The sequence below is a fragment of the Malaclemys terrapin genome, chromosome 3 (genome assembly GCF_027887155.1).
Source record: "Malaclemys terrapin pileata isolate rMalTer1 chromosome 3, rMalTer1.hap1, whole genome shotgun sequence".
In the NCBI taxonomy this organism is placed as follows: Eukaryota; Metazoa; Chordata; order Testudines; family Emydidae; genus Malaclemys; species Malaclemys terrapin.
In genome coordinates, this window is record NC_071507.1 from 110,212,099 (window position 1) to 110,228,796 (window position 16,698).

At 39.5% G+C, this 16,698-nt stretch overlaps 1 protein-coding gene across 12 annotated transcripts in view; it reads left to right on the plus strand.

Moving 5' to 3' along the window:
* The window catches only part of EPB41L2 (erythrocyte membrane protein band 4.1 like 2), a 253,122-nt gene that overhangs the window by 22,738 nt on the left and 213,686 nt on the right, over positions 1-16,698 (plus strand). Inside the window, exon 1 of one of the 12 annotated variants that reach the window (XM_054021552.1) lies at positions 5,957-6,098. The exons of the other annotated variants lie outside the window; for them this stretch is intronic. The gene's annotated coding sequence lies outside the window, so the exon portion shown is untranslated. Of the gene's footprint in view, positions 1-5,956; positions 6,099-16,698 lie in introns of those variants that run through there. 12 annotated transcript variants of the gene reach the window in all.

The following is a 16,698-nucleotide window of genomic DNA, read 5'->3' on the forward strand; positions in this document are numbered from 1 at the left end:
CCTCAAGTTCTGTTGTACAAGCCTAGACATTCTAACTCTTTTTGGTTTTTCTTTGTTTGTAATGGAAAGAGAATACTATGTAAAAGACTTCCTAGACAACACTGTTTTAGTGTTACAGGAATTCAACTTGTGAGGAGGCAGCAAGCTCCTCACTAGGAGGAATGAATGCTGGCAAACCCTGTATAATAGGGAATAATCTCACAGCAACTCTTACTTTTATTTGTTCATTTCCCCCCCCCTGTCTGACAGGGAAAAACACATCCCTGAATCTGGACTAGTATAATATAACTGGGGAAAAGCCTAATTTCTTAGTTAACTTCTTTTGAGGACTATAAAATCTGGGTTTTTTTGGGGCATGTCTCTTGATTTATCTGGGTTCCATCACACTGCCTGTAAATTAACCATTAGAAATCCATTACAACCACTGTACTGTTTTCCTTCAAGTGGTTATTCTTGTTGTATCTAATTTTATACTATGCTATCAGAAGTAAACATTTTGTGTCCAAATTTACTTAGCAAATGAGGGGGGAAATGAAAGAATACTAGTGTGTGGCAAAATCTTATAGTTTTTAATATATATTTTTGTTATGTTGTAAATGCAAACATGTTGTTTCCCTGTTTCTATTCACAGCTGATGGTTTTTTGTGCTGTTCTCCTAGTTTCATGTTAGATGTGAGATGTTTAAGGAAAACTTCAAGGTTGGCAAGCAGATACTTTCTGAATAATGCTATGAAGCATAAAAAATGCCTCATTGCAGGAAACAAAGGGGGTTTGCAGTCTAACCTTTGGCTCATACTCTACTGTATTGTGGCTTAGTGCTGTGCCAGACATTTGAGTCAACCTAACCATCTATGATCAATAAGCTGCTGTCTTGTTTCCTGTAGATAGTTTTATTTCCTCTTATTTGCGTAAGCCATTTTAATGTTTAAAACATTTTAACTGTTTATAAAGCACAGTAAAGAAATGATAGAACACCCTTTACAAGGTTGCTCAGTTGCCGTAACTGTTGACTTAAATATTTACACAAATGCATTATAAAAGTTAATACTAAACTTGCATGTATACATCTCTCCTTCATACTTGTGCATCACTGCACTCATTCCCAGTGACATCCCCAATTTTTTTTTTAATTTGCCAGAATTTCTTGCAGTTAGTTATTAAAAATAAATAGCTTGGGCACATATCAAATGGTAGGCAAAAATAAGAAATACTTCTTTATGGCAGATTGTACTTTAAAGGCTATTACAATTAATGTTCTTATTCCAAGAATATAAAGACTGAATGCTGAAGTGGTTATGTAGCTAGGTTTCAAAATATGATAAACATAATTTTTTTTTTTTTACAAATTCTATATCCGTTTTTGAATTGTGAATGCAGTAGTGGGGTGATTGTCTTGGTCAGAAGAAATGTATTCAAAAATGAGAGTGGCATTACAGCAGTTTTAGATAATGTAGCTAATTTACTGTAATAAGCTGTTTTTCTTCCTCAGTTAGTTTGAAGAAAATGGGAGATTTGATTTGTACTTCATTTCCTTTTTCTTATCCTGAAAATGAAGCAACTATGAATTAAAGCAACCTAAATCATATTTGAGTTGGAAATGTAAGGAAATTCTATGAGCAGATGTGTAGCAGAAACTGTTCAACAATAATTGAAATGCATTGGAAATGTCTTTTGGAAATTTGTTTGAGAAGTTTCAGAATGCTGCATGCATGAGTTCTGCGTTTTCAGCCTGCGGGAACCCTCAGTGCTTTATATATTGTGTCTATAAGAATGTGCGCATGCAAAGTATCATGCAGTGGAAACTATCTCCAGTTTTGCTCAGATTACAGCCAATTGGATAACTCTGCTAAACATTTTACACTTCTTTGGAGGAAGAGAAATTTTTGGCTCAAGGGTCAGCAAAGGAATTCTGAGTAGGGCCATGGGATTTTTTTTTTAATGGGCATGCACAGGAGACTGACCTCTATTTTTAATCCAATAGATTTTTCACCACACTTCAGATAGTTATCTATAATACATGCTCTGTGTGTGTGAGACAGTGCAGGGGCACTACCAACAAAAATTAATTCCAGCTCTGTTTTCCCCCTCTCCTTACTGTGAGGAATTGCTGCTGGAGAGAAATTGGAGAGTGTGCCGGTGAGAAGACAGGGCTCACCACAAAGATCTGAAGGAATCCCAGAATGAAAAATCTTGTTTGGTAACCAATTTCGATTTATGCTGGAAACCTTCTGTTGAGTCACCTCAAAGCTTTGTAATGTGGTATTGGTGTTGCCAACAGAATGGTACTGGGATAATGATTCCCCAGGGTTTTTTAATACATTAGAAATATTTGAAATGCTGCTCTCCCTACTTTCTTCCTCTTTTTTCCTTCTGTCCCACTGAAATATTCAATAGCACAAAAGCATGTTAATGTTGGTATGAGACTTTTAAACATGCAGTAATGAGTGCTGAATGGCACAGTGTGGAGTTGCTCTAGCCTTTCACCTCTGGAGACCCAAATTCACATGCTTGCTAAAGTCACAAGCTTACTGTGTAGTCAGTTTTTATATTGACTAGATTTCCCAGTTTCTTGGGCTATCATTGACCAAGCGGTACTGTATCATAATTTTTCTTCTATCACAATCAAACACATTTCAAGTTGACTTCTGATCTTCAGTCCTACAAAATTAAAAAACAAAGCCAAACTGTAACCCTCAAAACACATGTATTGCTGAAGGACTGCATAATTATATAGTCTTTATCCTCATCATTTTGCTCCCTAACTACTCCTGTTCTCATCTCAACTTAGTCTGTATGCTGTTTGGGGGCAGAAACTCTGCTTCTTCCCCTTTTTATTTTCTTTTTGTGCTCCTCCGAGGGTATGTGGTTCTTCAGTTTAATTGTCAGTAATATGCCCAGGTCATAGTGGCTGGCAAGAAAACATAATGCCAAAAACTGGGGTACAGAGGATCTGTGTACATCTAACATCTGTGAGAGAGGGTTTTATTGGCTCCCTCCTTTCCTTCCCATGGCTCTGTCATATATGCTTTGTATTAAAATTATTATTTTGTGACTCCTTACAAAAACAGTGTTTACATTTGGTTCTAAGGTCCAGCTCTCAGCCTCATGTAAAGTGTTTCATATGGTTGTAATAAGAGATGGAGGATCACTTAAGAATTAATGAAGACTATAATTGCTGACTTTTAAAACTGAAGAGGGGTATAGAAAACATTGTTTATTTGATTAATCTTATAGTGATCTTCATGGCACATGTTCAGTTCAGCAACAATATTGCTTATAGATTTCAAGGGTTAAAAATAAGAGCTGTTGTGTAGATGAGTTTCTAAGGCTATGTCTACACTACACAGCTTTTAGTGACATGGCTGTGTCGCTACAGCCGTGCCACTAAAAGTCGTGCAGTGAAGCTGCTGTTAAACTTCCACCTCCATCGAGAGGCATTTGTGTTGTCGGCAGCAGAGCGCTCCTGCTGACAATGCACTGTTCACACCTGCGCTTGTCGCAGCAAAACTTTTGTCTGCAGGGGTTAAACACCTCTGAAAGACACAACTTTTGTTGATCAATTGCCAGTGTAGACATCCCTTCCATTTAGGCTAACAGGATTATTTATCTTCATCTTCACTTTGATCATAACCTTGTACAGGTAGCTATAGTATTTTCATTTAAAGCTTGTCGAGGATTCCACTTCTAAACCCACTTGTTGAATCGTGGTAAATACGGAAGAACCCTTTGCTAGAGCTTCTTCTGATTGCCAGGCTTGTATCAAAAGGATACTCCTTAAGTACACTGTGTGAATGTGAGGCAGCATTGGTGCACTCGTGGAAATTTTGGAAAGCGAACTGTTTGGAGAGGAGAGACGAGTTCTTAACTGAAAATGAACAGTTCCTAAATCAACTTGTCCCACCAAGAGTGAACTGCAAAAGAGTGGAAGGGGAGAAAAAAGATTGATCAGTGTCTTCCCCAAATTAGGTAACTTGTGAGATTTTGCAGTATCCTTGAATATTATGCAAATTCTGTCATTGCACACATTTACTATCTGTGTCCCTGTAATTCCAAAAGCATGTGAGTTTTGTTTTATCCTTTGTGGAGTATTAAGTTGACTTTGCTGAGTGTGTTTCATTAAGCAACTAAAATCTGTACCACAACTTACTAGATGACTCAAAAGTCTTACTTCCTCATGTTTTGTTGCAAACCAAGGTACTTCTTTTTTCTCCAAGTTACAGGATGATTTTGCCAATGAGGAATATAGCAATGACAGTTCTCTAGTTGCAATTAAATATCAATTCCATTTCAGAAAAAAAGTTTTTTAGCGCTCAGAGTTCAATATGTCCACAAGTTCTATACTCTTTTTTTTTTTTTTTTTTTAACAATAAATGACCGATGACTTCTCCGCTGCTATGGAGACTAACTCTCATTTGAGAGCTATCTTTTTCTCCTAAGCCTTTTAAAATTAGAAAACGTGACATTTTACGGAAAATTGTCTTGATTTTTCTGATTCAGAGTTTTATGAAAGGAGACAGCTTCCGTTGCTTGACACCTATTCATAACACTGGAGTTTCCATTTTCTTTCTCCTAGCGTATTAGGCAAGAGAATCGATTGGCGTCTGAAATTTGGTGCTCTTCTTGGGTCACTCATCTCATGTCCGTGAAGCTGTGTGGTTGGTTTTAAAAGGAGAAAGGGGAGAAAAAAAAAAACTTCCCAAACCCTAACCTTTGAAACTCTAGTGTTTGGCATGGATTGTTTTGGAAATAATACTGGCCATCAACTTTTTTTTTATTTTTGAAAAGTTAGCCTACTAAGCTGTTCTATTTTACTTTCAGCTTTCTTAATATTCAAAACTTATAATACTTCTATCTTGTAGGTAAGTCATGACTCTGGACTACAGAAATTAAACTGTCCTAATTTGGGACTGAATTTGTAAAGTACTTGTATGAGGTTTCTACTATGAAGCAAGTTAAGTCAGCATGGAATTTTCAAAGAAGGTGACTGGGTCTGAGTTAATCTGTGATTGGTGAAGAACTGATGCTAGCAAGTGTTCTGGGTTGTGTGGTTGGCATCTGTAGTCTGTTTTCAGAATTGCTTTGAGGTTTATCCGAAGTTCCTCAGTAGCCTGAACTTGCCACAAGCACTGTTATAGCTGAGATATGCTCTTCAGGGTGTCCCAGGCAATGTGCATTTGACAAGTTCTAGCCTGAACTTGCAGGGGAAGATCTTAGCTCTGGATACTATGATAGTTTTACACTGAGGACCTGCCCCTTTGGTGTCTGGCTGTTCTGGGCCATTCTGTAAAGCAGCTTGTGTGCAGATTAATCAATATTAGCATTGTGAGGTATGGCAGCAGGCATACCTCTCAACCTGCCAGGGCCCAGATGTGGAATGTAATTATAACAAGTACCTAGAATGAAGGACATAACAATAATTCATGTACGAAACTAAAAATGCTGTGGGTTTTTGTTCCGTACTTCAGATGTGTGACACTCCTCCAGAGGAGAGGGCTGAATTTTATGTGTAAGTATGGTCCATGATTTGGGTCATAAATTCAGGACTTTATACCCTAAAAGGCACAGTGGAATGCCCTCCAATATCTGGAGGCTTGCACAGATCTCAAGATGAGAATATGCTTAGTTCTTACATAATGGTAACTTAGTTATTTGTTAGTTACTTGTCATATTCAGCATTAGTCAATGAGAATCTGCTTCTCTTTGTCTTTTCCCCCTCCCCACCCCCACCCCCCCATGTCTGCTTTGGTGTGTGTTGGTTTTTTTCCCCTTTGCATTTCATAACCTATAGTAATTTCCAACCTAATGTGCTTCATTCTGACCACCTACCCTGATTCATCCACTAACATATCTAATTAAATAAATAAATTGACTTTGAAGATTTCATCACTGTTAATTTTAAAATTGATGCTCCAATCAGATTAATAAATGACAGTGGTGGTTTGCCCTCTTGTTTCAGACTGTTTGCACGTTCTGGCAGATGTCACTGCATTGGTTACTTTTGAAGGGTTGTCGCTGCTGCTGTGAGATCTAAAAACTTACTACTTTTTCAAAATGAAAAACACCAAAGAGGTCTAAACATCTGAAGGCGTAGTAATCTGGTAAGGCAGAAGCAGAAATTCTCATGGCTTATGTCCACATCACTCCAGATTTTATTGTAAAGCTATGGCAAGTTATCACCTCTTCCCTCTTCCCAACATCCGCAGCAACTATTGCTAAAATATCAAGAACATGCTGCTTATGTTGATGAGTGCCCGGTGTTGACAAGGCAGTCATTTTTAAACTGAACTGCTTGACTATGGGTAAACACACATATTGTAAAAAGAATTTCCTGCACATTTGAAGTCAAGTAACACTTGCCCAGACTTGGGATTCCAGGAGTTAATTGCCTATCATCATTTCTGGTTTCTTGTACTTTGTCCTAGTGTTGTGCAATCTGGAGTCTGCTTTAGTATACGTTGCAGTAGCTGCAAAAAGTGACTGATAGGCCACATTTAGCTGCAGTTTCCCTGGAATTATTTGACTGTGGGGTATAAATTGGAATACACCAAAACAGAAGATTCAACATGTGGGAACAAGATTAAAAACCTATCTATAGCGCTGTCTGGGAGCCCATTGAGAGCTATGGGTAGGTAAAGTGAGGAAGCATTAGTTTCTATTTGAAGAGTCCCTTTTAGCTTTCCTTCTGCAGTTGCTCTGCAAAAGGATGTCACCCTTTTCCTTAGCACAATCTTAACTCTCCAAAGGCAATCTTAGCTCACCAAGCAGCTTTTATTTCAAAGACTGAGAGTAAATTTATGTTAAAGCAGGCAAGGGTTTCTGAAGGGTAGAGAGAAACTACAGGTTCTTTGAGCTCCTGTGCATGTGAATCCTCCTAAGAGATCAGACTTTTTTTGTTTGTTTGTTTTCCCCCTCTTGGAGTGCCTGCTAGGGGTTGCACCTGCATTCCTCAGGCTCTTGTGTTCCCCCTACCAGGAGCATAAGGGGCAGAGTGACCCCCAACTGCCAGCCAGTTCTTTCAGACAGTCCTGGGAGAGAGTCAGAACTCTTTAGTGTCCCTCCTTTACTTTTAACTAGTTTAGATCAACCTATCCTAATCTATAATTATTATAGTTTTTGTTTTGCATATATACCTTTGTTTCTTTTGGCCTGTTGGCATGAAAAATAAAAAAAGACACAGCAGGTTGTAAGTAGTCAGTAACTCACTCGGCTGTCTGTGATATGCCTCAGCCTCACTCCCCAGCTTTGGATTGTCTGCTGTGGAAGAGTGATCCCTCTAGAAGACAGACATAACTGTTTATACTGCCTCAAGAAGAGTCATTTCAAGTGAAGTGTGTGATTTGCAAAGCTTTTTAAAAAACACACACGGAAGGCTAGAGAATCAAGACAATTTGTTTCTCATGGAAAAGACCTCGAGAGTGACTTCAGACACAGAGCTTTGAAGGTGCAGGAGACTTCTGTCATTCCTCCAGTGCTCCAGAGATGAGGGAGATTATATTAAGAGACCTCATAAATCACATAAGAGTCTGCTGCAACAGACTGAGATCCCGATAGAGCCGTCAGAGACCTTTGTTGCCTGTGGGAGGAAAAACAATGCTCGGGACGTTCAGCCCACTGCCATTCAGTATCCCTGGTACCTGCTAAGAAGAGGTCAGATAAGTGGATTCTAAAGGAATCTTTATCAACACAGAAGCAGGCCTCTCACTGGGAACTCTTGTCAATTTCACTGCAGCACTCTGTCATCTAGTGCCCTGGTCAATTTCATTGCTGCTGGCTGCTGCAGCAGTAGGGAAACTCAGTGATTCATCTGTACTGTTGCTTGCAGCCTCAAGTGCCTGACGAACAGTGCCCTTGACCATGGTAGCTGACCAGTGGGAACATCATATTTCAACTAATTTCTCAGCACCAGGGGATTCAGTACCAAAGATCTCCGTTCAGAAGAATTTGGCTTCTTCCTTGGTATTGTCATCTGGAGTGCATTTGTATCCTCTCAGGAATCAGGGCTACTCCAGAGCTCAAATCCCTATTCTGCAGACCTCTCCTGCTTCTTTCTCACCAAAATCTCTGGTACAACAAGATGATAGAATACCTATATTGAAAATTACTATGAGACTTCCTGCTTCTGAGACTCTGGTCCTGTCCTCTCCTAAGCAAGTTATTGCACCTCCTGAGGTAGTCCAGCTGTCAGAATTTTTCTTTACTCTTCAAATGAGTCTCTAGTAGGGAGCCTTCTTCAATACCTAATAGATTCAAGAATCATAAAAATTCATCTTCAAGAGCTACTCAGGCTGAGAATTCACCATATGATTCTCTGTTACCTCTGTAGATGGTAGTACCTTAGAATACTATGTCCTATCTGTATGAATACCAGTCCTGACCATACTTGGATGCCTTGCCACAATCCAAATCATCATTTTCCCTCCTTCCTCTAAGGATGCAGACACCCACAGAGACATTGCCTGCCTATAGCCACCTCAGAAATCCCCAAACTTGGAAACAAAACAGCCTCTACAAAAAGGAGATTCAGAATGATCGTTCCCCTGAAGGGCGGTTGGTATCCCCTCCTCATGTGGCTGTCGCTTCTTCTGTGCCTATGACAGTATGCTTTTCAAGAGCTGTCGAACAGGATAGCAGAGACATTACAGATTCCTTTAGAACTCATGTAAGAAAAATCATAAATTGTTTGATATCCTACAACTTTCTACCCAAAATAAATACCCATTAATGAGGCTAGCCTTAAGCTGGCAAAGGAATTGCAGGTGATACTATCTTCTATGCTGGCGACTTTCAAACAAGCAGATCAGAAATATAAAGTTTCTCCTAAAGGGTTCAAGTATTTTATACTACCCTGAATCCTTCATTGTTGGATTTTTCATTAGGAGTAATTACTAAAAGGCTAAAAGGCTGCCCATATTTGTCATGCATGTATATCCATATCTGGACAACTGGTTGATCCGGGGAACTTTGGAAACTCAAGTCACAAACTCTGTTCAGATGGTCCTAAATCTTTTCTCTGGACTAACTGTCAATTTAAAGAAATCAAATCTAGTTTCGTGTCAGACTATCAAATTCATTGGACCTTTTTTCTGGACTCCAAAACAGCAGGTGCCTTTCTTCCTCAAGAGAGGTTTTTCAGCATCTGCCACTTAATTTCAGACCTGAAAGTTCATCCTTGAAATTCAGTATGTCTTTTTATAACTGTTAGGCCACATGACCTCTTGTACTTGTGTAACACTCTTCAGGAGTCTTGGAATGAGACCACTTCAGTCTTGGATCATATTGGGGTTCAGACAAATATCCCTGCTATGAAAGAGTACGCACCCCTCAACTTAAGTTTTCCCATTTTCTAGGGCCTGGTCTACATCTAAAACTTATGTGCTCTTTGTACCAAGAGATAACTAAGTCTTAATCTATGCTGAAAAGTTTTGCCAACATAACTATATTGGATAGAAGTGAGAGGGAGGGGAAAAACACACCCTTAGACAAAAAAGCTATGCTGACAAAACCCCTGCTGTCGATGCCACTATGCTGACAGAGTGCTTTTGTCAACTTAACTAATGTCATTCTGGGAGGTGGTGTAGTTGTACCTACAGAAGAATTCCTTCTGTTTTAGGCTGTGTCTTTACTAGCAGACTCTGCTGGCATAGCTATACTTGCAAAGACTCTGTAGTGTAGACAAGCCTTAAGGGTGTTTTTTGAGGAGAGTTAGTGCTCAACTCCTATTGGCTTTAAATAGGAGTTGGGTACCTAATGGCTTGTCTACACAGGCAATGACTTGTGTCGTCATGGCTCTAAAAAAAACCCCACCTCCATGAGGGATGTAGCTAACAGCGCTGAAACTTGCAGCACTCGGGGGAGGGAGGTTTTTTTTTCCACACCTGTGAGTGAGAAAGTTGCAGCGCTGTAAAATGCCAGTGTAGACCAGTCCTAACACTCCTGTGTGTCTTTCTGAATCTTCCTTTAAATCATTATCTCCACACTAATAAGTCATACTAATCTAAAGTAAGGTTTTGACATTCAAAATGCTGTAAATGAGAGCGTTTAGATAAAACAAACTCTCTTGTGTTTTAAAACTTAAGGAAAAACTTAAGCAGTTCTGATAAACACTTGAAGTATATATCTGTGTACAAGATGTAGTCTTTCCAGTGAGACTTGGTGGTGCATACAGGGGAGAACTAGATAATGGACTTGTGTAAAATGCTTCTTTCAAAATCCTACTACTTCCAGCGATGATTTAGTGTATGGAAAGTATACTTTAAAATGTCTGGATTACAGATTAAAGAATATTTTAAAAACATTCAAAGATACTTTCTTTGACCATTCTTAATTTTGAGGATGATGAAGAATGTAGAACTGGAATATGAACATTACATATAGTTTGGTTTTAACTGTCAGATTATCCTTGATGGAATAATTAAAGATGCCTTCTCTTCTGTTAATTAAACTTTTGTTTTGTGATGCAGACTTTGAGGAAGCAGATCTGCTGATTTCAAATGTTAAATAATTATGTAGACTCTTGGGTTTTGAACAGCATCTTCGGATCATTTTAAGGAGGTGGTTCTGGATGGAGTTTTTTAATTTAGTACACTGATACATGGCAATCATTAAAAAGTTCATTAATAAAACCAGTCAATTTGTCTGAAGATGGGTCTTGTCTCCCACTTTCATTTCACGGCTGAAATCCAGGAAGTTTGTTACTACAATGCTAAAGAAATTGAAGATTCCACCTGAAATGAAGTGGGACCTTCTGTGTATTACTTTGTCTTCTCCTTTCTCCTGTTAGCTTTGCAGCCTGGTATTGTTTTCTAGTCTTTCAAGCTAATGTCACCAATTTCAGTTTTAGTTAATTGGCTAGAGGGCTTGCTGATAATGAATTGTTGGCTCTATTTCCTCCGAAAAGTAATGGGATCTCCATTAGGCTGGAATATGGGGTCTGGAATCTGGTCTCAAATGTGGGTCTTTCAGTTTGCAGCAAGAAAAGAGGAATGGCCTTGATTTGTGTATTAAAAAAAATACTAACAGGACAAATTGTTACACCTCAGAATAGAAATGAAGTTGTGCCAACAGAAAAGAGTTCAGTTGTTCAAGCAGTCTGAAGAAGAGAGCCTAAAGAGTCCCAAAACGATAACATTTAACAGATATGTAAGGTATTTGGTGTCTTGAAAGAATGAAAAGATTTTGTATCTCTTAGGTTTGAAAACAGATTTTTCTTTTGAGTTTAGTTATTCCCTCACAGTTCTGTTCCACCACTATAGGTTTAGTAAAATCTCAGACCTCCTAGCAACAAGGCGTTGTGAACAATGCCAGTAGTCTGCTGATAACTTTGTGGTGGTTTTTTGATGGGGCAGGCGCTGTTGTAATGCGCTCTTTCAAGAAAAGGCATTCTGTTCTCTAAGTTGTAATATACTAATTAGTGATACATTTGTCTGTGTATATTCTGGGTAGAATATTGGATCTATCAAAGTATATGCAACAACCCTCCAGGGGCTGGCTTGCAAAGGTGTAAGCCACAATACAACAGCTCATAAAGATTCTCCTTTACCTCAAATTATTGGAAGCAAAGGTCCTGGGTTTTATTTCTGAGACCTGGTGTAATTTCACTAGTGACTGTCCAGTCTGTTTTTGTAATCATGGATGACTTTTATAAAACTAGTTACTGTGATCTGGATGGGCTAGGTAGTAAGATAATCACTTATATTAGATTTCTGTTAATAGCAACAACAAAAGTGTTCACATTATTTCCTTGCCATTCAACCATTACTTGTTTAATTTTAAAAATGCAGTGAAATGCATATTTAGTGCATTGCACTGAAAAGTTGACAAACCACTATATCCTTGCAAATGACTTTAAATGAGAATTGTGCATGTAATATGGAAAAACATGTTGCTGTATAAGTTAAAGGCAGGTTTAATCAGCCTGATGTCATAGTGAAAATTAAGTAGTCTGACATTTACTGTGTAATCTTTTCAATAAGATTTATAATGCTTGTTTCTTTAGCAAGATTCTAGTTTTAATTTGTTTGCATTTAGTATCTAAAATATCTGACCCTTCCTTTGCTGCTGATGTAATTCCACATTCAGAACCATACCAGCCCTTTGGCCATGACACTTGGCAGATTCAGGCACTGTTAATCACTACTAAATAGCTGCATTCATTGTTGGATCTTCTTTATTTGCCAAATGTTTTGTCTCTGTGGCCTTGAGGTAATGGGTGGAGAACAGGCAGGAGGTGTTTACCTTCTAGCCAATAGTCAGTTGAGAATCTATTTGCAATATTCCAATGGGAGCCTAAACTTCTGTCATTGGTATATGTTGATATTTTCAGTTGTCTTTCAACTTATTAAAAATGTCATCATTGAAGTCTCTTTACCTAATGACTCAGGTTGTAATGTATTAGAAAAAAGTAAACTATTTTTTGTAAGCTCTTTCAGGGAGGGTTCCCAAATACCCCTGTTGGTGACAGTTTGAGAGAAGCTGCTTTTTTGTTTTTAAAATGTTGTTTTTGTTTGTTTTATTTTTAAAGCTCAAATAACACCACGTAGTAAGATGAAGAGTATGGTATTTTAAAGATTCCAAAATGCTTTGAATTAGCTTGCTTAATTGCCTCAAAATGTCTCTTTAATAATAATAAACCTATCTGTACAGTAGGCTAACCAGTTAATTGACATATGGCAGTTTCTAAATACGTGAAGGAATTCTTATGCTAACAATGAACAGTGAAGTGTTCTGTTCAGAACCATAAGATCTGCATGTTTCCTAGCGCTGCATTTTTATACATTTAAAAGGTATTGCAAAATCTTAAAGAGCAAATGGCTTTAATATGTATTGATGTACCTCAATAGCCACATACGGGTTTTGTAACCCTGCGGTCTCACATGAGTTGTATAAGTGGATAGATTCTGTAAATTACTGTCAAGCGGTAGCAGGCAGATGTTTGGGGCCTTGCAGGTATGTTTCCTGTTTGGAATAGAAATTGGTGAAGCAGAGTCGGGTATTTTCTTCATACTCTTTATTTACAAAATGTACATACATCCTGGTCCTTGAAGCATAGGCTGCAAACTACATACAGGCAATCCTCACTAGGATTCAGGCTTGCTATCTGCAGTCACAAAGAAGCAGATCTCTTGTGTTTTACATTCTCCACTCTGCCTGAGAAGTGATTTGCACAGAGGGGAAAATTGAACTGGAGGCACCCACCTCTCTGAGTACACTTACCACTGGATTAAAGGTTATAAGGGAGGTGGTTTTGTAGACTGCTAAACTGCCTTACTTCAGGAGGGGGATTCCAGGCTGTGGATTGTAAGCAAATACGGGCGCCTCCTTGCAGCCTGGCATGGTTTAGGACATGCACCTCTTTTTGACTACCTTGGGTAGCTCACAGCTTAGCATGCTGGCTTTTCTGAATCATGCTCAGAGTTGCTTGTCTCCCTATTCATTGTATAGAGAGTGTAGGTGCCTAACTCAAGCTTTTTGGATCCCTTTGTTGTTTCAGTGATTTCCTGAGGTGCCAACCCCCCGCCCCCAAAGTTAAGTGTTGTGATGCCTAAGTTGCTCTGTGCATCCAGGCCTCCATGTCTGGACTTCAGCCTTCCTTTTTAAATAGCTGCTTTTGCAACACAAAAAGAACTTCCCTAAAGATTTCTTGATGACAGGCCATCTGCAGATTTAAGTGATTCATATAGAATAGTGGTAGAACTGATAAGCAGAAATTCATTAATCCGGATTCAATCCATTCTGTCAGCTGAGGACAGGAAGATGGGCCAGTTAATGTAAAACTTCTCCCACTTAGTGGAGACCTTGTAATCTTTATAGTGGAAACATTCTAGTCTTCTGCATCTCGGTAGATAGAATGGAGTACAGCATGACGTGGAAAAGAAACGCAACTTGCTGGAGATCCTTTATTATCTACTTGGACTGAAAAGACTTAACAAATAAAAAGTACGTCCTGTTAAGACATGAGATGCTGATGGTGAATTCCCCATCCTCTACCTCAGAGGATTTTAAAGGTAATGCGGGCAGAATGAGCAGAAGAAAAGGCAAAAGGCCAAATCCCCATAGAACTTAATGGAAATCTTCTTCCTCCTGCTTGGAGAGTCCTAAATCCCACAAGCACTTCAACATGGATAAACTGAATGCCTTGATCAGGGCTTTTGAAACTTCTAAATGAAGGCAAGGGGCACAAGGGGAGAAGTAACTGACCTCCAGTTAAAAGCTCAAAGATATCAAGAAGGTGGTGGTCTTCTCTTTCAACCCAAGTTAGAAGAAGTGATAAAGGAAGCCTAGTTAGCTACTGAAGGCAAAACACCCACTTTCTTCAAAAGGTTTGGGGCTCATACAGGTTTCTGTGGTACAAAGTAGTATCCTGGGAACTGTGGAGTTCTTCTTTCCCTTAGAGAAATTTCTTCAATGATCCAAAAGATTAAGGAACCAATCCCACTGTAAAAATTTTTTTCAATTTCTGGTGAAAAAGCTAGGAATAACCTTGGTGCATTGTTTTCTGCCAGGCTCCCTGATGACGAGTTTTCCAATGAAGTTGAACAAGATTCCAGAAAAGTTAGAAATAAACTGGATTTAATATTATGGCAGGTGACTCTGTATGCAGTACTGCTAGAGAACAGGTTTAATGGTATTTAAAAGTTATTTCACTAATTTCTAGTGCAGATAGCTATAGCATCTAGGTGCTTTAATTAGAGAAAATGCAAAACAAGAATGCAAGTGTACTGTATCCTGAAAGATACTATGCTGAGGTTCTGGACTGTTAAGGCTAGCAAATTCCAAAGACTGGGTGATTCCTTCAACTGAAATCTGTTCTGTTACTCACATGACCTCCAAGTTTTAAGAAAATGTTAACACTCTGCTCTTCTCCTTTAGCCCATCAGTCTGAACTTTTTCCTAGACTTTCTTATAAAGGAGTCTTCCTAATTGCAAAAATGTATACTAGAGTGGGGAAACTGACAGCTTTCTTGTGCAAGCCTTCCTTTTAATCTTGTATGAAGAAAGACAAGAGAATACTGTATACAGTAACCCTGGGGGAGGGATAGCTCAGTGGTTTGAGAATTCGCCTGCTAAACCTAGGGTTGTGAGCTCAATCCTTGAGGGAACCACTTAAGGATCTGGGGCAAAATCAGTATGTGGTCCTGCTAGTGAAGGCAGGGGGCTGGACTTGATGGCCTTTCAGGGTCCCTTCCAGCTCTATGAGATAGACTTATCTCTATATTTAGTCCTGGAAATTTTCTCCAAGGTGGTTGTCCTTAGTTACAACCATGAGATCTTGTTTCCTCCATCTTCTGAGCAATGAAGACATGTCCACAATCTCTAGATGTGTTTAGGGTGATCAGGTTTTACCTATCTAGATCAGAATCCTTTTTAGAAAAACAAATGGTCATTTTTGACTCCCCGTCTTCCCCCCACACTGCTATTGATCTATACATGATCTGAATCGTGGCAAACCACTCCTAAATCTGAGTTTTTTTTTTTTTTTTTTTTTTTTAAGGACTTTTTCATTGTTGCCTTGCCTTTTAGCCATAAGATTCTGCTTTGACCCATATCTCTGTGCCCAGTTCAGTCCTACCACAACAATTGGCTTTTCTGTTAGGCTTACTATTAGACCATGTCTACATTAGGAGTGCTATACTGTTATAGGAATATCCGTATACTATACTGGCAGAGTGCTTCTAGTTGTGTTCCAAAACTGTGCTTTTGACTGGTGTAGCAAAACACCCCCATGAACAAAACCAGTTATATCTGTGAAAGCAAAGCTTTGCTGGTATAGCTGCACCTACACTAGGGACTTCTGGTGGCATGGCTGTGTTGGTCAGGGCTGTGAAGTGATCTAATCCCTGACCAGCACTGATGTGCCAATATAAGTCTGTAGTGTAGACATAGGATTAGTATTAGGTTGAGGCTGGCATGTAGTGGATCTGTTAGTTCAGGAGTTCTCAAACTTCATTGCACTGCAACCCCCTTCTGACAACAAAAATTACATGATCCCACAAGCGGTTGGAATCCGACTTTAGTCCCCTGAGCACCTCTGCCCCAGGCAGCCGGGAGTGGAGCCAAAGCCCAAGGGTTTCCGCCCCAGATTGGGGGCCTGTAACCTGAGCCCTGCCACTGAAGGCTGAAGCCTTTGTGCTTCACCCCCAGGCAGTGGGGGTCAGGCTTCAGCCCTGGGAATTATGGCTTGGGCTTCAGCTTCAGCCCCAGGCCCCAGCAAGTCTAATGCCAGCCCTGGTGACCCCATTAAAATGGGGTGGTGACCCACTTTGGGGTCCCAACCCACAGTTTGAGAACTGCTGTGTTTCTGTACCATGTGAGATTTTTTTGTTTGTTTGTTTCCAGTTTGAGTAGGTTAATGTTTTTGGTTTCTGAGCATTGCTATTTGGAGTTCATCGGTTATGAATTGGTGCAATAAAGTATAGCTAACCCGGTGATGATATGATAAATACCTAGACAGAAATGCACAGAAATCACACATGCCATTTAATTTCTGTATCTTAACACACTAGAGTTGCCAACTTTCTAATCGCACAAAACCCTAGCCCTGCCCCTTCCCTGAGGCAGCACCCCCCGCTCACTACATTCCCCCTACCTCAGTGGCTTGCTTTCTCCCACCCTCCCTCACTTTCAGTGGGCTGGGGCAGGGGGTTGGGGTGCAGGATGGGGTGAGGGGGCTAACTGTGGGTGTGGGGTGAGGCCAGAAAT